The sequence below is a fragment of the Strongylocentrotus purpuratus genome, unplaced genomic scaffold (assembly GCF_000002235.5).
Source record: "Strongylocentrotus purpuratus isolate Spur 01 unplaced genomic scaffold, Spur_5.0 spur5_scaffold_1, whole genome shotgun sequence".
Lineage (NCBI taxonomy): Eukaryota > Metazoa > Echinodermata > Echinoidea > Camarodonta > Strongylocentrotidae > Strongylocentrotus > Strongylocentrotus purpuratus.
Window position 1 is genome coordinate 2977543 of NW_022145594.1, and position 23564 is coordinate 3001106.

Sequence of the window (23564 nt, forward strand, 5' to 3'; positions counted from 1 at the left end):
TTTGATTGCTTCTCTGGAATTTCAGGATCATCCTGTGGAACTCTCGGCTGAGTAGAAGGAGCTTACCTCTTGTAAGGCCTGCTACGACTGCTGCTAGCTTCTCTGTGTGTCTGAGAAAATTGAGATAGATTATCTGATGTATTACCAGCATGCTGTTGAGGATGGTCTGTTGGTGGTAATGGCCTTATTGGATAGTGTACATCACCAAAGGGTTGCTGTTAAGAATGGTCTGATGGTGGTAATGTCCTTCTTGAATAGTATACATTGCCCATGGATTGCTGTGAGAATGGACTGATGGTGGTAATGTCCTTCTAGGAGAGTGTACATCACCCATGGGTTGCTGTTGAGGGTGGTCTGATGGTGGTAATGTCCCTCTTGGATAGTGTACATCACCCATGGGTTGCTGTTGAGGGTGGTCTGGTGGTGGTAATGTCCTTCTTGGATAGTACATCTCACATGGGTTGCTGTTGAGGGTGGTATGATGGTGGTAATGTCCTTCTTGGATAGTATACATTACCCATGGATTGCTGTTGAGAATGGACTGATGGTGGTAATGTCCTTCTTTGAGAGTGTACATCACCCATGGGTTGCTGTTGAGGGTGGTATGATGGTGTTAATGTCCTTCTTTGAGAGTGTACATCACCCATGGGTTGCTGTTGAGGGTGGTATGATGGTGTTAATGTCCTTCTTTGAGAGTGTACATCACCCATGGGTTGCTGTTGAGGGTGGTATGATGGTGTTAATGTCCTTCTTTGAGAGTGTACATCACCCATGGGTTGCTGTTGAGGGTGGTATGATGGTGGTAATGTCCTTCTTTGAGAGTGTACATCAACCATGGGTTGCTGTTGAGGGTGGTCTGATGGTGGTAATGTCCTTCTTTGAGAGTGTACATCACCCATGGGTTGCTGTTGAGGGTGATATGATGGTGTTAATGTCCTTCTTTGAGAGTGTACATCACCCATGGGTTGCTGTTGAGGGTGATATGATGGTGTTAATGTCCTTCTTTGAGAGTGTACATCAACCATGGGTTGCTGTTGAGGGTGGTCTGATGGTGGTAATGTCCTTCTTTGAGAGTGTACATCACCCATGGGTTGCTGTTGAGGGTGGTATGATGGTGTTAATGTCCTTCTTTGAGAGTGTACATCACCCATGGTTTGCTGTTGAGGGTGATATGATGGTGTTAATGTCCTTCTTTGAGAGTGTACATCACCCATGGGTTGCTGTTGAGGGTGGTCTGATGATGGTAATGTCCTTCTTGGATAGTGTACATCACCCATGGGTTGCTGTTGAGGGTGGTCTCTACCAGTACTGCTTATACTTTGGATTGGACTGGAAGAACCTGGTCTACCCGTGTTCCCATGAACCGGTGGTTGATACTGTGTTGGTGAAAGGTATCCTGCTGACATGGTAGGTTGATCATGCCTTGAGACTGGAGGGTTAGGAGACGGAGCAGAACTTGACATAGTGGGATGGTACCTATACTCAGGACTGCAACAATAACCACTGAATGGCTCATTTGGAGCAGGGGTGTGGTACCCAGCAAACATGCCTGATTGGAGATTGGAAGGCATAAATTGGGTCTGACTTGGCTCAGGATTCCACGGTAGTGCATTATTCTCTGAATAGACTGGCCCAAAATCAGACTGAGTCCTCAATGTAGGTGGCTGTTGTAAAGGTTGCCCCACAATGAAATTGTCCAGAGACTCTTGCAAGACTGGAATATTAGCACCTAACCCCCTTGGTAGATTCTCTGGGGTAACACAGGTGTTGGCATCAGCTGAGTTGTCCGAGTCGTTTGAGCTTCCCAAGTCAGCTGAGTTGTCTGAGTCATTTGAGCTGCCCAAGTCAGCTGAGTTGTCTGAGTCACTTGAGCAGCTTCTGAATGGATAGCGTGACCTGAAATAAGGTTGATAAGGACTGTAAGGAATGATGGGAAACTGAGTTTGAGTTGGCCAAATCGGCTGAGCTATAAAGGAAACATATATTTTCTTAGTATCTGTTTGCAAGATGAGAAATAAAAAATCAACTACTATTGGTCTTATAGAAAGTACTAGTCTCAAGAAACATTTTGATCAGTGAACCCCCCCCCCCCCCTAAAAAAATAATTTTAATTTAAACTAGATGGAACTAGATGGAACTAGATGGAAAATGATGCCTCCGTCATAGAACAATTTACAAACCAGAACAGAAGAAATTTTTTAAATTTAAGTTCGAATGTAATCCATTAACAGGTTCTCAGAATATTGTGATTACAAGCTATATACATGTATGACCAACCTGTGTATGACCCTTTTGATCTTTGACCTCATGACCCCAAAATCTACCTAGTTCATTCGCTCTGCAAGATACATACATGTCTTGAGTTTGATGGTAATCCATCCATCGGTTCTAATGATAATGCAATCACAAGCTATTTTTGCATACGTAATGAGCCCCATGACCTTTGACCTTGACCTCATGACCCAAAAACCTAATCAGTTCATTGCCTCAGCAAGATACATAAATGTCCTGAGTTTCATGTTAATCTGTCCATCTGTTCTAATGATGTGATCACAAGCTATTTTTGCATACGTAATTAGCCCCATGACCTTTGACCTTGACCTCATGACCCAAAAATCTAATCAGTTCATTGCCTCAGCAAGATACATAAATGTCCTGAGTTTCATGGTAATCTGTCCATCTGTTCTAATGATAATGTGATCACAAGCTATTTTTGCATACATGAGCCATGTGACCTTTGACCTATGACCTTGTGACCCTAAAATCTAATCAGTTAATTGGCTCTGCAAGATACATACATGACCTAAGTAGGGCAGGAATCCATCAATCGGTTCTTGAGATAACGCGATCACGAGCTATTTTTGCATACATAATGAGCCCTGTGACCTTTGACCTCGTGACCCCAAAATCTATTCAATTCATTGGCTCTGCAAGTTACATACATGACCAAAGTTTGGTAGGAATCCATCAGTTGGTTCTTGAGATAACGCGATCACGAGAACGGGATGTACAGACGGACAACCCGAAAACAACACACATATATATATATATATATATAACAAAAATTCAACAGAATTTAGATTGATTGATTCTGCTATACAGTTGGGAATTTGTTCAATAAAGCTTTTACTGTATATTCAGTACTGAAAGACAAGAAATCTTCATTTTTTAAAAAGATTAACAGTATCACTTTATCGCATGCTCCTCAAAGAGGTATCAGCATTATAGCTTTTCTTAGTATTCCATTCGAGGCTCTGCACTATTCATGAAAAGTCTACATACTGTTACCTGATTTTTGTTTTGTTATCATATACATGTATACTCTACTGACCTTTGCAAACATGTGAGAGTGTGAAGAAATGAGTTCAAGTCATCTTGAGCAGCTCCATTGAACCTGAAGTTTCCCTTCCTGATCTGAGGAAAACAACCCTATAACATATAACAGCAACATTGCTTGTTACCTTGTATCAGTTTTATAAGTAAGTGGGTCTATTCCATTCTGGCATATTACATATTTTCTTGGGGAATACACACTCAACAGCTAAGGTTACATCCCTTAAACAAAATGAAAATTTGAAGGGAAAAAAAAAGTATGGAGAAGTAAAAAAAAAAAAGCTAGATTAAGACAAATTTGTGCAAGACATTTACATTAGCACTGGTAGTAGTATTCACTATAGCAGTAATAGTGGAATATGGTATCGAGGACAAGTAAATCAAAATCAACTACCTGTTAGACAAATCTTTATACTTTTTCTCATATTATTAGGGGATCAGAGAACAACAGAGAACAGAAGAGAAGTACTTTTAGGATCCAACCCTAAAATGGCTGGGGTTGGTGGAGGCTGCCTACTTTCCTGTAATTAATGTGAGAATAATTTATTTCCAAGATCTGTCCTGACTTAATAGCCTAGAATCTTGTGCATCTTTGATTCTAAATGTATAGAATTTAACAATTGGTTACTGTGCAGCATCAAGAATGATTGCACTGTGCACAGCCAAAATATACATTTACCCATATGTAATGTACCGGTACGCAATGCAGAATAAACAAGATGAATGTGACTGCATCTCTGATAAGACTCCCCCTACATGTATGTTCAGTGATCAATGATCCTGTGACCTTTAACATCCGACCTCACGAACCTAAACTCTTTTCATTTAATATGTTCATGCTCACACATACCTAAGCCTTGTTTGATTGAAACTGGTTATTTTTTGGTTAATTTTTAGACTAATAAGGTGTTTTCTGGGGTATGTAACAGTTCATGACCCTGTTATCATTCACCTCTGATCTCTTACACTCAAAATCAAATCAGTTCATCCTTACAGGTTTATATGTATGTAATGAAATGCCTTTGTATCTTTTGTTTGATGTCTGCCTGGCTTGCATACCTGGTTGCCTGACATAGCAACCAGGTATGCAGTCAGGTGGTAGATTGCTTTACCTATTATTTATGTGATGCAAACGTTTTGTACTCATGCACTATGTGTCTGGATTGACATGCCGGAAGAAAGGATAAAAGGGCGCCTGGTGTATTGGCACGAGGTATAATAGAATATGGCATGTAGAGATGAGATGTACCAGTAGGGAGTGGCAAGATTACCAAGAGATAGAGTCATTTCAACCCCCTAGACTACTTGGTTTTATATTTTGCCTGGACTTTAATAAAGCAGAATGATTTATATTTTCTGGTTTCACTACACATACTTGAGCCAATATTGGTTTAACCCTCATGAGGCAGGGGGCCATAACGCCCCCCCCCCCCCTCCAGAGTTTTTCGCGCTGTATCTTAACCGCTTGACTTACTTAATTTTTCTTTCTAGCCTCCCACACATTGCGATACCAAATTTATACAATTTGGGCCTACGGTAGGAGCGTCAGATTACAATTATTGATCACATGTCAATCAAAATGTGCATTTTCTCTATTTGCTAGTGTGTTAGCCTTTGGAAGAATCAATGATCCTTTCAAAATCGGTTGATCTTTGTCATTGTTAAGAAGCTTTACACTCCTATTCCACTAAGTGAGGCCTATCTTGGGTTCATCCAACAAAGGAAAACAAAAATAAACAAGGCAATGACGATATTCGTCATTGCAAAAACGAGATGAGAAATAGTTGAGCTGGTGCTTTATCATACACAAGAAATAGTAATAGTACAAAGTTTCATCCTTTAATTTGGGCTAATTTGCATATTCATGACAATTAATGTATTTTACTTTAACTCTAATGAGGCCGGGGGGTCCATTGTGATGACGCCCAGCTGCTTTTTTCTTTCAAGTCTTGCGCAGCTTTTGAAGCAATTTTTTAAAAATATTGCAGCCTCGTCATCCAAAATAAATCGCTCATTTCGTGATTTGTGTGCAAAACAAATTTTATGGAAATATCTTTTTTCCTAAAAAGAGATAAAACATCAGTTACTTGGTCTTGTTTCAAGTTTAGGTGCTTGTTTTGGGGGATAGTTGGATTGTAGATGGAAATGAAATAAAACAACAAAAACAATAAAATACATACCGGTAAGTAAAAAACAACAATGAAATACTTAAGAAATTATCACAAGAGATAACATAAGGAATAACCTGACTCTCCCAAATTTTGTTATCCTATTATCATTACAAACAAATGGTCTAACGAATATATGTAGTGAAAAAGAATGCTTAAATATGAAGAATATATGATTTATGGGTAAAAATGTGAATTGTATGACCTTATCTGCATAAATTACCATAAATATGCAAATGAGTGAATTTTTTCAAAAAAATGAATTTACTATAGTATTCTATACACTTTACTTGACATATTTCGCGGCAATCAGCTTACAGGAGGGGGGGGGGCATTAGTAATAGAAAGATCTCAAATACCCCAGCCTCGTTAGGCTTAACTCTTATTTTAAACAAAACATGATGTAGTTCATCTGTTGGCGTGTTTAGATATATAAAACTACAAATTTTCCAACCATTTTACACTGTAAAACTGCAAATTAGGTATGTTTTGACAATTTTGCATATTACATAAGAAATAATTAACTTTTTTTAATGAAGCGTAATATTGACAAAATATTGTTGTCATGTTCATTATACTTTATTCATATCATTTCAAAGACTTTATTTTCTGCAATCAAACAAATCAATAATTATACAACAAATATGGATAATTATGTAAAACATAAAGTATGCAAACAATATACAAAATATAGAAACAAATGTATAATACATGAGTAAGAGTAAACGTTGGGCCATTGCGTGTGTAAAGAAAGAAAGCAGAAGGTCGCCGTTATAAGCAAAAGCTTGAGCAGACGGTCAACCGAGCTAAGAAAAAAATGAGTTGTGAAATATTGGCAAAGTAACAAGAAGAGGGGGGCCATGATACTCAAATGATATATATTACAATTAGATGTGAATATAAACAGTTGGATTCAATATAAATAATTATAGAATTAGCATATGAATCTCATCTTTATAAGGCTACTAATTATACGTTAATGACAGAAATAAGAGAGAAACTAAACAAAAACCAAGGGTGCGAGTGGTGCGTGTGTGTGCAAGTGCAAGTGTCCTCATGCGCCAAAATGTTGAATCATCGGTATTACTATGTCACGTCAGACCAAAATTTAATGTAGTTTCTAAAGTTTTACAAAGAACGCTTTATATTTTTTTATTTTATCTTTATACATTATATTGTGAAATAATGTGTTTTTTTAGTGTAGCTTTAAATGAATAGAGAGATGTACACTGTTTAATATGTCTAGGGAGTGCATTCCAAATGTCTGGTCCGTGATATCTTATGGACTTATGCGCTAACAAAGTTTTAGGATTGTGTAAATGAAAATCAGTACAATTACGCGTTGGGTATGAGTGAACATGGGAATTAGGAATAAATACGTCATGAAAAAGAGGAAGTGAATTTTGTGTGTATTTAAACATACAGATTGCTGTTTGATATAAGTGCAAATCACTCACTTTTAAAATGTTTAATCTATAAAATAACGGATTTGTATGAGCTAAGTAATTAGAATGAGTACAAATCCTAAGTGCTCTTTTTTGCAAAAGAAAAATTATATTAATCTTAGTTATACTACAGTTCCCCCAAACTGTATTACAGTATGTAAAATAAGGTAACACTAATGCATTATATAATGTATAAAGTATTTTCTCGGGTACAAGGTCCCTCATTTTACCAATTACCCCAACTGCCCTTGAAATTGATGTTGTAATATTATTTACATGATTATTCCAAGTAAGCTTTGAATCCAAAGTTATACCTAAAAATTTTGTCGATTTCCTTTCAACTATAAAAATATCATCAACCATAGCCAAAAATATCATCAACCATATAACCTACCATAGCCGGGATCTTAAGGGGAGGGGGTCATACATAATGCACCATGAAGAGGGCGGACAAAATAACTAAATATGATCTTGCCAAAGTGTTCAATTTCGGCAAAATGTCTTTAAAAAAAAGTCTACTTTCGATCTTGGACAAACAGTCTTATAGTGGCCCGAATTCACAAAGGAGGTTTGTCGACAAACCTTGGTTTTCGTACGTCATATGACGCGTTTTACACATTTTTTACAAACCTGGTTTGTAAAGAACAAAAGGAGGTTTGGGCGGAACAAAAGGAGGTTTGGGCGAAACAAAAGGAGGTTTGAGCTCAAACCTTGCTTTGTGAATTCGGGCCATTATGTGTCATGAAAGTAATTTTTTCCAGGCGAGAAAGGAAATGTACTACCGGTACTTAAAGGTCAGTTAGAGGCAGCCAAGAGTAGGATGCATTATTGCATAAATTTGCATTGAAGACACACAGTCTATGGGGTTTTGTTATGTGCATGCTTTTGGTTGCCTATTGAATGTAAATATAAATAGAAATATCTTGCATACCTTGGAGGGTGGGATGTTAAAGTAGATAATCATTGATTTTAAAAACTAACTTAATTTCATTATTGCAAAGTTGAAACTTTGATTCAACAAGGTTATCAAAATTTAATGCTTGGAAACATTCAAAGTAATGATTATTATAAATTATATAACGCTTAAATACAGCCCCGGCATAGCACCTGAAGAGCTCTCCAAACGCTGCTGAGATGTGTGAGATCACAGTATGGACACGATTTGCACAAGCAGACGATGTCCCATGACATCTCACACATTTTCAGTGCCTGTGTTTTCATCTTCTCTTGAGTTCTTACTCTTACTTCACTGATGTCAGGCTAAGTGTATAATCTATTGCCCCACTCTAAACCCTGCACATGTTTTTATTTTTAAGACAAATGCAGCGATACAAAAATAAAGGAATCTGTCGCTTGTAAACAAAATAAGACGTCATTGAATATTCAGCTGCACACACCGCGGTATGTTCGGCGTTTCAAGAGGGAACAAATGCCGTCCTTAATATCATTCCGGGGGGTTTTCAATTCGAAAGTCTGGTTTCTTGATTGTTAATTAACCCCTATCCTGTGTATTTACATGCAAAAGATTTTAGTTATCAGAATCGGGTCATATGATCCCTTTTGAATGGTTTGACATGCCATCACATTTATATAATTTGACAAATAAAAGCTTTGCAATTATGTTCATTCTTTATGGGATGTCGTCTGCTTGGGCAGTATTGGTCCATATAGTGACGTCATTAAAACATCGTTATTTTTTCCGGCGAATCTCTCGTATATCCTAGCTGCTATGCAGGTGGTTGTATTTGTATTTTTATAAATCACCCGATATGTAGTTGACCTAAAACTTGTACGATGACCATCTGCTAGCCTACCAGTTTCTAGTCATACATTAGTTGACATATTTGTGATTTTCTTTGAATTTCACCTTTAAAGGGATCGTTTAACAATGTTAAATCTGAGATACACGGCCCTAAGTGTTATCAGTGTCTGTGATATGGTGTAATATTGAAGCCCTAAAAAAATTGCGCTTCAAAATGATCAAGAAGTGCCTCAAAAAAGTAAAAATCTTTGAGTGACCGGTTTTGCCATACTTGTTTTCCCCAATAGACTGTAGTGTTATGAAAACCGTCAGGCGAACGGTTTTCAAAATTTGTAATTCCAATCATAAATATCTTGATAATCAGACAGGCGATCGGCTTGTAAAAGTCATGGGGCTCCTGACTGACCTAAAGGTTTATAATTATCATTGCATCATGAGCTAACTCCAGAATTTTGTTTCAGAATCTGAGACAAAGTTACCGGATCCCTTTAAGGGCCCAGGCAAGGAAAGGGTAAAAGGGAAGTTGCTTTGATATAATGGGCAGAACCCTTCAAGTCAGTGCTACGGTGCAGACGTTTAATGCACGAGGTAGATTTATTTAGTAAGGCAGCATAAACATTTTCTTCTGAGAGATCTTCACGTCGGGGCGAGATGCGAGCCCAAGCTGCCATGTTTTTGATTGAAGTATTGGACACTCGTCAATAAGGAGCTCGACCTGCCTGCACGTTATCCGTGGTCAAGCGACAGAGACATTACATATATGGGCTGCCCAGTCAACGGGGATATATACCAAGGGAATGGCCTTTAAAAAAAAAGAAATGTTTGGAAGAAAAAAAACAGATATACATGTGGACCGTATAACTATTACCGCTTTATCTTCTTTCTTTTTCAATGACCCTACATACCTGTATGGATGATGCCTTTGCTTTCAATGTAGAGTAGAACTCCTCAGTGAATGCCTCTCTAACGAGTGTAAGGTCTGTCAGGTTTGGCATAGAACACAGTGCTTCTGCAAAGTAATGTGATGAGGCTGGTGTGGGACACTGGAGATTATAAAGCTTGAGAGTCTGGACCTGCATTGTTTGTGAATATAGTTAAGCAGCACGCCTTGAGCATTTAATTAAAATGGATAATGGCGCTATATAAATATCATGTATTATTATATTATTATTATTATGAATGCATATGTTTTATTTACTAATTTCTGTCTGTATTCTTACATTTCACACAAATTCCATTAATTACATAGTTGTATTCATATTGGCATTCTCAACAAAAATCATTGATTAGATTGTATTTTCAATTCAAGTCTATTCTCAAAAAGAACACACTAAAGTTTTTATGAAGAGGATGATTTAGTATGAGTGATATTTTCTAATTGTTTTGTATACTTTGTAGGGCTTCCAACCTGTTTGTATCAAAGAGTCCTACTCCTAATACCATCGAAATTAATAATACCCATAAATATACATTTGCTATTAATGTATAAAAGGGATAGTTGAGTTTTGTTGGAGAGGGCGCTACACAAAATAATTTTTTAGTGAGATAATGAAAAAGTGAGTGTCAAATTTGAAAGAACATACAATTTAAATGACAAAATCATCTGTTTTTATAAAAATCGGTTCAGAGACGGCTGAAATGGCTAAATATAACGATTTCTAATACTTGTGTACCGCCACAAATATTAGATAATTTGAAAAAGCTGTTGAAAAAAACCCCGAAATAGCGCCTCTAACGTCGTATTTCAGCCAATGCGTATGTTGGCTTTTTTGTTGGTTATAGAACGCACAACTAGCCGGCCCATGTATTGTTATTTTTAACGGTAATTAACAGTCGCTGTATTTTATTTTAAAGTGGAGCTGAATTGGTATGACCGTATTGGCTAAATTTCACAAATTTGGGGGTCTAAAATTACCTTTATAGCAATTTTAGGTTGTGAAAGGCATTAGAAATGTCATAGATAAGAATAAGAGCAATAACCATGCACTTTGAAGGCATTTGCAGTCTGAAAACAGAACTCAACTATCCCTTTAAAGGTATTCATAACTCTGGATTTCATGTGCACAAGACCCTAAGTCCGGAGTTTGTTGCTATGGTTCAGTGTGGTAAATTCAAGCCTTTACAGAATTGGCTCTTTAAAAATTTATGACATATTTTTCATATAAATCAAACTTAGAAAAGGTTGGATATTGATTATTGATCAAAACAATGTAAATCTTCTACAAACTTGAATTTCAACTGAATCAGTACAGTTGTATTTTGCTTTCCTTCCATGACTGTCCCAATATACCAAGTAAAACACCTTTTAAAAAAAGGTGTTTGGAGAAAAAACACATACATGAATAAACATGTGCACCATATAATTATAACTGCTGTTACTTTCTTTCAATGACCCTTTCCATGACAATTTCCATTATTACACACATACCTGTATGGATGAGGCCTTTGCTTTCAATGTAGAGAAGAACTCCTGAGTGAATGCCTCTCCAATGAGTGTAAGGTGAGTCAGGTTTGGCATAGAACACAGTGCTTCTGCTAGGTGATGCGATGAGTCTGGTGTGGGACACTGGAGGTGAAGCCTGAGAGTCTGGACCTGCATTGTTTGTGAATATAGTTAAAAAGCAGATATATACAGGTAATTGTTTTATTTACTAATTTCTGGCTGTATTCTTACATTTTACACACATTCTATTAATTACATAGTTGTATCATAATAACATTCTCAACAAAAATGAATGAAGACATTTTATTTTCAATTCAAGTCTATTCTCAGAACGAAAACACTAAAGTTTCTATGAAGAGAATGATTTAGTTTGAGTGATTTTTTCAAAATTATGTACGTATTCTCTGTAGCGCTTTCAAACTGTTTGTATCGATAAGTCCTACTCGTAATAACATCAAAATTAATAATACCCAGAAATATACCTTTGCTATCAATGTATTAAAGGTATTTGTAACTCTGGATTTCAGGTGCACAAGGTCCTAAGTCAGAAGGATTGTTAGTACAGGTTGGTAAATTCACGCCTTTATTAAATTTGACACTTAAAAAAACTTTATAATCTATTTTTCATATCGATCAAACTTGGAAAAGGTTGGATATTGATTATTGATCAAAACAATGTAAATGTTATACAAACTTGAATTTCAACTGAACCAGTACATGTGTAGATTGCTTTTATTTCATGTCTGTTCCAATATACCAAGTGAATGGCCTTTAAAAAAAGGTATTTGGAGAAGAAAAAAAACAGATGTATATACTGTGCACCATATAAATATTACTACACTTTCTTTGTTTCAATGACCCTTTTCATGACATTTACATTAGGACATACATACCTTTATGGATGATGCCTTTGCTTTCAATGTAGAGTAGAACTCCTCAGTGAATGCCTCTCTAACGAGTGTAAGGTCAGTCAGGTTTGGCAAAGAACACAGTGCTTCTATTAGGTGATGTGCTGAGGCTGGTGTGGAACACTGGAGATCAATAAGCTTGAGAGTCTGGACCTGCATTGTTTGTAGATATAGTTAAGCAGCTAATCTATACATGCATTTGTTTCATTTGCTAGTACTAATTTCTCATTGCATTCTTATATCGATCTATCACATAGAGTATGTATAACACAGTATTTATATGTACATTCTTAACCTTAATTTTATTTAATCAATTCTTGTATAACATTCAAGTTTCCAGAAGGATGATTAAGATATATATTTTTTATAAAATATTCTATATCTGTTTGCATTGATAAGTCCTACTCCTAACACTGAAATAAATTATACCTAGAAATCTGCATTTGTCATAAACGTAGTGAAGGTATTCATAACTCTAGTTTCATGTGCACAAGAAAGCCAAGTGAGGAGGATGTGGCTATTGTAAAGTTTTGTTAATTCAAGCCTTTATCGAAATTGGTTAGTGATCAAAATAATATTAATTTCATACACACTGGAATTTCAATTAAATATACACTTTTATAGTTTGCTTTCATTTAATATTTCATGACTATTTCGGTAAATGGATAACATTTTTTTTAAAGGTATTTGGAATTACAAAAAGACATGTGTATACTACTCTTTTTTCTTTCTTTCAATGACCCTTTTCATAACATTTACAATAGAACACACATACCTGTATGGATGAGGCCTTTGCTTTCAATGTAGAGAAGAAGTCCTCAGTGAATGCCTTTCCATTGAGTGTCAGGTCAGTCAGGTTTGGCATAGAACACAGTGCTTCTACTAGGTGATGTGATGAGGCTGGTGTGGGACACTGGAGATCATTAAGCATGAGAGTCTGGACCTGTATTGTTTGTCAATAATAAGTCAATATAGTTAAGCAGCTAATCTATACATGCATTTGTTTTATTTACTAAGTTCTCATAGTATTCGCATATCTATCACCTAGGGTATGTATAACACAGCTGTTTTTATATTCACAGAAGGATGAGTAAATTATTTATTTCATATAAAACATCCTTTATCTGTTTGCATTGATAAGTCTAATGCCTAACAACACTGAAATAAATAATACCCGGAAATATGCAATTATTATTAACATAGTGAAGGTATTCATAAATCTGGTTTCATGTGCACAAAAAAGCTAAGTCAGGAGGATGTGGCTATTGAACAGTTTTGGTAAATTTAAGCCTTCATCTAAATTGGAAAGGGTTGGATAGTGATTAGTGATCAAAATAATATTAATCTCATACACACTGGAATTTCAACTAAATATGCTCTTCTATACCGTGCGAGTCAAATAAAGTTTACACCTAAAAAAATTGCTAATTATTTTTAAAATCATCTATGAACAGTAAATTATTATACATCTTATGAAAGAGTGTTTTATCCCAAATCATTTGGTACCATTTTTGTGTTGTATGTGTTCATGCTTAGATGAACAGGTGGCATTGTTAGCGAGAGTGCAAAAATCGACTTGCGCCAAAGTGATGCCTACAGTATGTATTATGTTGGGATTAGCGGAGTGAGAGAATAAATTGAATGTATCAAATGAAATGCATTGCATATGTTTTTTGCAAAGGGCAAATTTACACACACCCACACACACGCGCACAAATGTTCCTTGATATTTGATATTCGATATTTGATATGTGTGGCATGATTAATTTTGTTACGGATATTATTTGGATCTGCAAAGACCGAATTAATACCCAAATCCCAATTGTTTTATTCAAACATCACATAAGCAACTTTGGCGCAAGTCGATTTTTGCACTCTCGCAAACAATGTCTCCTGTTCATCCAAGCGTGAACACATACCACACAAAAATGGTACCAAATGATTTGGGATAAAACACTCTTTCATCAGACATATAACAATTTAATGTTCATCTATGACTTTTTTAATAATTAACAATTTTCTAGGTGTAAACTTTTTTACACAATCAATGATTTTAATCAATGGATTTTAAAAAACAAAAAGGTATTTGGAATTTAAAAAAAGACATGTATACATGTACATCCTATATCTATCACCTACGGTATGTTTAACGCACCTGTTTTTATATTCACATTCTTAACAACAAATCATCAAAAGGAATATTTAAGTGTTCTTCTTCTTCTTCTGGATTTGCTATGGTCAGTGGTTCCAGATCTTCTATGGTGCAAGGGTCTTTGTGTTCATTAATATTCCACATGTAATCTTTAAGGAGAATAAAACCCAACAAATTTTAAGTGATAGCCTTACTAAAACAAATTAGAGCCGGTCAAAAATATCTTGAAATTACTCCTATTTGATTACTTTAATAGCAAGGAAAAAAATCTCTCCATATTTTGCATTTTCCTTGCTAGCGATTCTCGCATGAGAGTTGCCATTTTGATTAAAGTAGTGATGTCATAGTAATACAATTTGTGAGATACCCACTGACCTGTATACAATGTAGGACACTCACATGCAAAATACATGACAATGGTTTCCTAAAAAGTAAGAATAGACTTTTTTGTAATGCATTCAAATAAACGGATCAAATTTTCATTGTGAACAGTGGTCTATGAGAGTGTAGGCCTATGGAGCCTGTGGCAAACAATAGCTCTTTACAAATTGTTATCAAGGTCTTCATGTTGTGAAGTTTGGAGAGCATAATTGCCTATTTATACCATGATGTGATGGTTGTTAGTTTCTTGTCTTTCCTCTTAAAAATGCATATTATGTGCAGATTCTCCCCCCCCCCCCCTCCCCCTGTTGTACTTAAAACTGTGTAGATAGACCTACACCATTAAACCGGGCACCACCGCCATCATTTTGTCTATCTATAGACCTAGGTTTCCTTAGTTTGCTCAGAAAAATGCAAATTTAATATTATTAAGTTGTTCGACAGCATCACTCAGTCTGATTTGATTCAAGATATATCTCATTTATTTAGTGAAACATTGTTTCTAAAGACTGAGGCTTCCTTGGTTTCTCTAATTTTATTCAGTTGTTTGATATATCATCACCCAGTCTGATTGTATGTAAATTGTATCTCTAGATAATAGTTTTAGTGTCGATGTGATAAAGGAAATTTAATCATGAAGCTAGCTAGATTAACCAAAATTGTCCGTTCAGAAATAATTTGACAGCCAGGCAGACAATCGTGTTAGCATCCAAGAAAGGGGTTCTAGCTAGGGCATCTCTTAAAGTACGTCTCTACTCACTGATGTAAAATTTTGCACTCCAAATATTATTCTTTCAAAATACTTTGATACAAATTGTCAATAAAATTGGAACCTCTATGTGTGAGTCTAAATCAAATTCTTACTGACATTTAGACTATATAGCCTTTACAATGTTTTCATTAACCATTGATTACTGTTGGCTTAATCCGTGTTCATACCTCCTGTGCTACTCACACTAACATCTTTAGTGGGACTGAAACATCCCTGCCGGATCTTTTTTTTGGAAGAGCGCAAGCTATTGTTAAAGTCCTGTATAACGTCATTGCAGTGCTAATTACACAGTAGAGCTAGGCATAATATGCAGTGCTTTGGTCTTGAAAGTACAATGCACTAAGCACGTACATGTACGTGGTACGCACAGGCATGCGAGAGCAAGAACACATATACTGTACGTGGTGCACAGTCGAGTGGTTAAAGGGACTTGGTAACATTGTGCAGATGAGATAATATGGTGCTAAGGTAGTGACTTCAATGCCAGATGTAGAATTAAAGATAAACTGAAAGTTTAAGTGAAAACAGACCGTTATTAATGATAAAAATTGGGAAAAACTGATCTGATCAATTCCTGAATTCTCCCAACTATTTTATTATAATGTAATTAAATTTAGGTCAATGTAAATCGTCTCAAAGCAATGAATTGGCTCTATATACCATTCCAAACATTAATATGTGGAACGATTGTTTAAAGCCTGTTTGGTGCCTTATTTTCATGGAAAATTGGGTGGGAAAATTCAAAAATCGGTTGGGAGAATTTACTTTTAGAGGGTGTCGCACAGTGACGCCTTCAGAGAAAACCATAAAAATATTTATTTGAGATTTTTATTTCAGGATTTTTGGCATGTTAGAGGGTTAGTACGGTAGAAGGAATAAAATAACTAACATTTCATTAAAAATTACGCTGTTTTTCCATCAATCTTCAACAATGTAATACAGAGTCACTTTAATGAGATATATGAAGGAAATTAGGGAGAGAGAGGGCGTGCAGGAATAAATATACATTCTACTTAAAACAAAAATCAAGGCAAGACCAATAAAGAGTGAATTCATGGTCTCATCAAATAATCCAGTATTGAAACATCATTATGAGAGAAGATGGGATAAGAGGTAGAGAAAAAAGACATAGAGAGAGAGAGAGAGAGACAGAGAGACCGTGAGAGAAAGGACGAAGGTATAGAAGAAAATAGTTTAAAAGTTTTAACAGGAATACTTGACAATTCATTACATAGTGCAAGCAAGAGAAGTAACAATAAGACAGATGGTTATCACAACAAAATCTAACTAGAGTATTTCTACCTTCATGAGGAATTCAATAAGTTATTATTCATGGAGGATGGATTAGTTTGTAATATTCTATAGTTTTAAGTTAATGTTAAATCAATGAAACCAATTAAGTGGCATCAACAAATCTTCTACCTTTCTTCTAGATTAATTCAAGCATTTCAAATATATGTCTAACTGATCATAAACATATCCTTAATCAGGGAGTGGTATGTTTAATTTGGATTAAAGAATTAAAAAAAAAAAATCAGTTCATGGTTTGACAAAATCAATGTCAGTAGTGATTCCGTGGACAAAATCAATTATTTGGAGTGTACATGGCGCCCCACAGCGCATAGTTGGAAGTAGAAGGGGAAGTGACATGGAAATGTTGACATCTAGTGCGGTGATCTTTATTGACTTAGTATGCTTAATTGTTTCTTTTAAAATTGACCTAGGAAAAGGATTGGTGAAATAAAAATTGATTGATGTGTAAAATTGTCACTTCTGGCATTTTTTCCTAACCCTGGCATTTTACGTCTAATATTTTAATCTCTCACACTTTTACATTGTCCTTGGTAGTTGCCGGGGGGGGGGGGGGGGGGGGGGAGGTAAATTGTCCAAGGGGTACAATGTAGTTGTCCATATACAGTCTATGGAAATGATGTAAATCAACCCTGCTAACCAGGGATACTAATAATATACTCCTCTGTAGTTATCTCATTATTGTTTATCTTTCAATTGCATTTTGTGTTAAATGATGTAAAATTTAACATCTTCAATTTTGTAAATTCCATAGAGGGGCAGAAATCGACTAACAAATACATGTGCTTTTTTCTGGAAGTTCATAAGTTGACTTTTGTTACCTTGACCTTTGACCTATTTATTCCAAAATCTGATGAGATTCTCTTCCTATGGTGATCAAGGGCCGTGTTCTAGAGATATCCCGTTAATGAGAAAGTGGGTCGGACGCACGGACAGCATGCACCAGAGTGAGAGCACCTTGCTTCAAGAGGAAACATCTGATTTTACTCATGCACCTGATTCCTGCCATTGCTGATTTGCAAACGTTTTTTATATGTTCTTTCAAGGTGAAGTGCTGGTCAAAGATAACCCCCAAATTTCTGGCTCAAAGCACAGGATTAATGTGGCAGTCACCGACATATACACTAGATAGGGAGGGATCTTGACAAAACTTAGATGTGAAATGGATAAGTTCAGTTTTTGAATCATTCAAAGACAATTTGTTTTTCATTGCCCAAATCTTCATTTTAGTTATGCAGGCTTTTAACCTCTCTAATGATTCTTCACATTCACTATGCTTGAACACGATATACAATTTGCGTGTCATCTGCATAAAGCATTACATTTACACCATGAGATGCTACAATGTCTTCCATTGGCGCTGTGTACATCGTGAAGGCAAGGGGCCCGATGACAGATCTTGTGGAACCCCATGCTTATCATGGTAGGTTTGCGAAGAGGCATTTTTTTATCATAACAACATGCTTTCTGTTTTCCAGGTATGAGGAAAACCATCAAAGAGCCCTTCCTCTGATTCCAAAGTAGGATTCCATTTTTTCAAGCAGCAGGTCATGGCCAATCATATCACATGCTGCGCTAAAATCTAGCAGCACCAGTACCGCTTCCTACTAACTGATGTGTGCCTAGCAGGCAGCCCTTTAGTATCTTCTCAAAGTTGTTATATTTTTTGGTTCCTGATCACGTCCAATAGTTTGTGTAGTAATCAGTGTCATCAATGTATAGTGTGGACCTTGCAGGACTGACTTTTAAGGATTTAGTGAAGTAATATTCCTGCATTTAAAAAGAAGTTGTTCACCTTGTTTGGATTTGATCTATGTATATGCTATAATCTTTGAGAAGATATATTCTTCTGTCAAAAGAACCAGCATTATTCAAGAAACAGGTTAGTTTAAAATCTGTTTGGCCAGTTGCAGACCACCTTATGTGTGTCTGTATCAGAAACAGATTTAGTCTTTTAAACATCTGTCACATCTGGCCACTGAAGAAGAGTGTGACACTAACCTGTTTCTTTTCTTCTCTTCATTTTTTTTTTTGGGGGGGGACAGGTCATCGCCCTCCGCCTGCCGGATGGAGCGTTTTTTAGGCCGTTTTTTCTATTTCTTCACATGATTCTGTCAAAAGAACCACCATATATGAGATATTGAAAGGAATTACAGAAAAGTAAAATGTAGATTAGAAAAAGGAAGTGATGGTAATGGAATTGACTTAAATTAAAACTCAAACATGTATCACAATTGTGAATGAACTGCTCACCTTTGATTCTTTTCCTTTCCTTGCAAGTGTTTCAAAAAAACAATGATGGAATGCGGCATTTAGAAGAAAAACTACCTTCAAGGATATGGAGCATATCATCTCTGCCACATCAAGTGACATAGTAGGTCCACAATCTCTCAGAATATTGAGTTCAACCTGGATAAAAATGACAAATTGATTACTGATGGGATGCAGAATATAGATGTTCATTTGGATGTAGCCATACATGAGTAACCTACATGAGCAGTTGCCCTAAATTTGCTGCTAGAACTACAGTGAGTAAGAGGGGAAAGGAAATAACTAAGGCCAGGCTGAAGAGCTATTGCCATGACATTTCATATCAAATTCCTATTTTTGCGACAGTAGGAATATCTCATCTTAGTTTACCATGTAATAAACAGAGAATCCTGAAACATAATTAAAGGAGAGTATAAGTATAAGAACAGGTTTCAAAGGAGATTATCTAGTCCGCACCATCTGGTGCTAGTGCAGCGGCTTAGCAAGAAATTGTGCACTTTTTGAGAAAAGCATGAAACTTCTAGCATAGTTATCTTTCACCTTAAGATTTATTTCCAGATGTGGAGGGTAGTCAGAATTGACCTCTGATGACCCTGAGAGGTCAAATCCAAAATGGCCGCCAGTCCGCATGGTCTAATGTACAAACACGCTAAACTTTTGAACCAAAGAGTCTAGAAAAAACGTTGAAGGTGTAATTTCCAACTGAATTGGGATGCCAATTCATTTGGAAATACTTTAGAGATCGCCAGAACTCAGTGATTTGCAATTAGGTCAAGGTCAAATTAGGCCAAAAAAGTGTCTTTAAAAAAATGGCCTCTATTTTGACACTTAAGGAGTCATTTTTGTTTTAAATAATAAAAAAGACTCATGTACCACCACTTTGACTATCCAGGGCCAAATTTCATAGAGCTGCTTAACGGCCAATTCTGTGCTTACGTAGGCCTACGATTTTCTACTTCATAGCGCTGCTAACCTTAAGCACACAAAAATGCATGTTAACCTTACGGTGCTTACTGCACGAAAATGAATTTTGTAACAATGTAAATCCATCGTGAACGCGCAAGGTGGACGCCTTGTTTTCTTGCTAACCTGTAAGACCTTGCTAACCTGCTTTAATATAAGCAAATTTTTCTGCTACAGTTTTTGCACAAAAATTTGCTTACTGGTAAGCAGCTTTATGAAATTTGGCCCAGAAGACAAGAAAGCTATTCCAAATACGACCTAAAACCTGTTCATTACCACAGCTATAGATGTCCACATAAATTTAGCACTGTCCACAACTACTGAATATCCTAATGGTAACGATCAGAATCTAAAAGTCTTCCAGAACATGAGCACAGTGCAGTGCACTTGGGTGCAGCTTTGACACATTTGCAATGTCCAGCGACAGTGGATCAATTCATGGCAAAATTTTGATGCCTCTTGGAGAGTGGCATCTCTGGATCTTTGGCCAATGTCTGGTTCCAACAATTGGCCTGGTAGCAAGTGCGCTTGATGTGCTGCTTGAGTGCTGCCTGGGTTGGAGGAATGTTCTCCAGGTTTCTAGACTTCAGTGCGAAGAGATGTTTCCTAGCATCTTTCACTTCCATGCTCTCACTGGTTCGGTCGTACATCAGCACCACAAATCACTCTAGCAGAAACATTGATTTTTCACTGACCTCCCTTGAAATGCACAGGAGTTCACTGAAGGCATCATTAACCTCTGGGAAAGACTTCCAAGTTTCCCAGGCAGTCTTATTTTCTCTGCCAGTGCATGCAGAAACAGTGTCACACTCGGTAAACGCATGAAAGACTGGGAGAATCATACACTGTGTTGGACTCATGGTGGTATCCATTTCATGAACAGCTATGTACCGAAAGCTTGATCAGACACCAAAAGCGATCACAGCTCATCAGAAGCCGTCTTGCTGAATGAAGCCACGGCCAGTACAACCACATCAGTATCAACGGTACGTATGGTTACATTTTTACAGCATCTTTATCTTTGCATTGCACATATTTCTGCTGAATTTCACACATCAATAGTCATGCATGATATGAACAGCATCCTCTACAGTTCTGACAATGGATGTTTATAGGGCCATCATCCCTGGCTTTATCAGTATCCTTTTATGGATCAAGATATACACTTTTCAGCAACAACAACAACAAAATTCCTCCTACCACTGACCGACTTTGCAAAAAATTGCTCTAAAAAACCATACTTTTTAAGAATAATTCCTTAAAAACTTCAACATATGTATGGGCTCAATTGCGAACTTTATACCTCGGTCTATTAAACTTAGCAGACATGTTTATCATACTACTTGACAACCGACTGCCAACTTTGTTAAAATTTCATGACGTCGATCATCACAATGTTAATTTAAAAATGCGGAATGACCACAATGGAATACCCCTTCAAAGGGTTCCATACACAGTATATGTTCACTCAGTAAATTTTGAGTAAATCGATATTGGAAGCAGGTCACAATTCGGATTACGCAGGTCTTCTGCTGTAACACGTATCGGCTATGACGTCAATTTTCCGACTGATTTTTGCACCTTTTCATTTTTTCTTTATCTTGAAATTGTATTGAAAAGTACATTCTGGGTGGCCAAACTCGGGGCATGTCTCATAGCTGCGTTTGGAAAAAATGTCAAGCGGGACGTTTTAGATGTCAGTTTATATCCTGCATTACAATGTATTGCTCTATATGCGTCATGTATTGGTATGTTAGCATGCAAGGCCATTTACATGTAGGCCAAAGTATAAACCGGGAAAACCTTATGTGCGTAATGACATGTGCCTTGTTGCGTTATTGTTGTGTACATTGCAGATCATCGATCTGATTGCTCAGTTTATTTATCAACTCAAAAAAATAGAAATACAGGCGTCAATACATGCATATCATCACCGATTGCAGTTCTAGATAATTAATGATGCATGTTCCAGTTTTTTTTATAAATAAAGTACTTTGTGCTATGCTAGTATGCTTACTAAATTGCTCGGGTGACTACTTATTTCGACTTCGCATTTTAACCTGGTGACTCTGGGTATTGGTGCTAATGCATTATTTTTAATACAAATTTCTTTATGCCATTGTCTTTTAATTCTCCCCTCTAAATTACGTCTTTCTCTAATGTTACGGTTTCTTCATCTACAATACTTAGTTTTCCAGGAACCTATAATATACAAGCACTGCTTTTTAATAGGTTCCTCACATTCTACTTAAAGGGACTTGGTAACATTGTTCAGATGATAGATAGTGGTGCTAAGGTAGTGACTTCAATGCTAGATGTACAATTAAAGATAATCTGAAAAATTGAGTGAAAACGAACCATTATTCATGGTACAAATTGGGAAAAACTGATGTGATCGATTCCTTAATTCTCCCAACTATATTATTAGGTGGTCTGTTATCAACAGACCACCTATTGATTTCGTCAGAATTTTCTTTATTATTATTATTATTATTATTATTATTTATTTTTATTTCTTCCCGTTTTTTGTGCCCCGGATAACTCAAGTTTGGTTTAGTTAATTTCAATAAATTTCGGCACAATTATAGTTCATTGTCATGAGACATGACATGAACATTTTCAAGGTCATTAGGTTATCGTGACGTCATCCATGCGCCATTTTGTGAAATCACGTTATCCATCATATCTTCATGATGCGTACTCAAAGTTCATTCATATTCATATCACATATACTTCAGGTCAAGGGTCAACAGGTCATGTCATCAAAGGTCACATAAAGGTCATGACGCGCGCGTATGTGCGCGTCAAAATTTAAAATTGCTCAAAATCACTTAACTATTTAACGAGAGTACGAATCAGGTCATTTTAAGCATTTCAACATTTTCCGTCCGTACATGTCCCCGCGCGCGGTGTGCGCGCTCACGGCGCGCGGAAATGGTCAAATTCAAAATGTTTACATGATTTGGATTCCTCTTAACGTAATTGACAATTTACATTAATTTCAGTTACTCTTCATATTTCATTAGGCCGTGAGCGGTCGTCAAAGTTCAAAATCCGCGCGTGCTGCTATGGGCAATATAATGCAAATTTGATCAAAAACATGCCATTTTAAAAATCGAAATAGCTCTTCAGATAGTCCATCGACCCCCGATTTTTATATCATGGTTGGAGAAAGCATGAGTTGGAGATATGATTTCATACCACCCTGACTCGTACAAAGTGAAATAAAGTCATCATATTGGCATCTAAACTCAAACATATGTATTTTGTTGATGACGTCATTTTTGTCTTTGTTTAATTGAGATTATCTCACTTATCTGTGACCGATTTTCTCTCAGATTTTGATATGGTGTAGCTGAGATAATTCTCTATCCGAAATATACCATTTATTTTTCATTTAGATGACGTCATCATAGTTAAATATTCGATTAAATGTGACAATGCATAATTTGTCATATTTGCGTGTTATGTCTATGGGAGGTCACTTTTTTTCAAAACATGAATCTGTATGACAATGTGTTTGTACCAGTATCTCGGTTGTTATTCAATAGTTTTCTCCCAAATTTTAGTATGTTGTAGCTGCGATTATTTGCTATCTAAATTTTTTCCATTTTTTCAATCAGATGTCAGGATCATGCTCATACTCATCATCGTC